This window comes from Conger conger, chromosome 6 (genome assembly GCF_963514075.1).
Source record: "Conger conger chromosome 6, fConCon1.1, whole genome shotgun sequence".
Taxonomy (NCBI): domain Eukaryota; kingdom Metazoa; phylum Chordata; class Actinopteri; order Anguilliformes; family Congridae; genus Conger; species Conger conger.
Genome location: NC_083765.1, coordinates 46844774 through 46846231, shown reverse-complemented (window position 1 = coordinate 46846231; position 1458 = coordinate 46844774).

The following is a 1458-nucleotide window of genomic DNA, read 5'->3' as shown; positions in this document are numbered from 1 at the left end:
CTGGCCCTCGTACACACCACCCAGAGGGAGATGCGGGTGTAAATAGCAGTGTGTGAGCTGAACTGTACTTACAGGTGAGCGGCGATGGGCAAGTCCCCTACCACAGCCCCCGCGTCCACACACACATCTGGCCCCCCTGGGGAGAGATGTCCAGCCTATGATGAATGGGCCCCCGCCAGTCCCCTGTCCCCAGGTGGCCTTGAATCAATCCGCTTATCTGTTAGCTGCCAGCGCTAGCTGTGATTAACGGGGGCCTGCGTCACCGCCGACATCCTTATTCATTACAAGAGACGTCAACCGCGAGGCACCTCCCCCCCACCCGCTGCTATCGGCCACCCGATGCCACGCCCGCTCCGCTCACCATCCCCGCTGGCCATGCGTGGGGGACAGGGTCTGGTTTGTCACAGGGGAAGGCCACCGAGGCCACCGTAAGTCTTCTTCAGCGTGGGAGGCTGGGGCGATGGCGTCTCATAGCGGTCATCCCGCAACACAAAGGTCACTACTGAGGCCGCTGACGAGCCGTCCCTTTCACACGCCAACTGCTCGTCTGATGAGACGGTAATGTCCAAACACCTTTTCTTGGTTGTTGACTCTCTTCTTCACGTTGCTTAGTAACCAAAACATATCATAGGCTCTGAACAGATGTAAGCCTCTTTTCTTGCATTAAAGGCTATATCCTTTTGAGAAACAAATGAACACACTGATGAAGTCATTAAGCATGTTTTTTAGGAACGTACATTCATTTTTGCCTGGTGAAATGTTAAAGAAATCTTTTCCATTTTCAGGAATTTTTTGTGTTTTTTAATTTCATCCAAAAACATCTCATTCAGGCGGCACGGATGGTGCAGTGGTTAGCACTGCCGCCTCACAGCAAGGAGGTCCTTCAGTGAATCCTATCACTGAATCCCTTTCAGACAGGGCCTCTCTGTGCGGAGTTTGCATGTTCTCCCTGTGTCTGTGTGGGTTTCCTCCGGGTACTCCGGTTTCCTCCCACAGTCCAAAGACATGCAGGTTAGGCTGATTGGAGAGTCTAAATTGCCCATAGGTATGAGTGTGTGAGTGAATGGTGTGTGTGCCCTGTGATGGACTGCCGACCTGTCCAGGGTGTATTCCTGCCTTTAGCCCAATGTATGCTGGGATAGGCTCCAGCCCCCCTGCGACCCTGTTCAGGATAAGCGGGTTAAGATAATGGATGGATGGACATCTCATTCACCGCAAAAACATTTTTCAAAGCAACCTGTTTGAAGTTAGATGGTCACTCTCTGTCATGACAGCATGGACAGGGGATGGTTTCAAAGTTTCACCAATTTTTTTTCTTGCTACAGTAGCAAAATGTCAGCAGTCCGCAGACTGCCTTTGGACAAATAAATCAAGCGTGTAAGCCAACAAAGCATTGGTTAAAAAGCCCAGAGCCTTGCCGTTTGGCCGGGACGTGTTGCCATGTGACGGCTGGCTTTG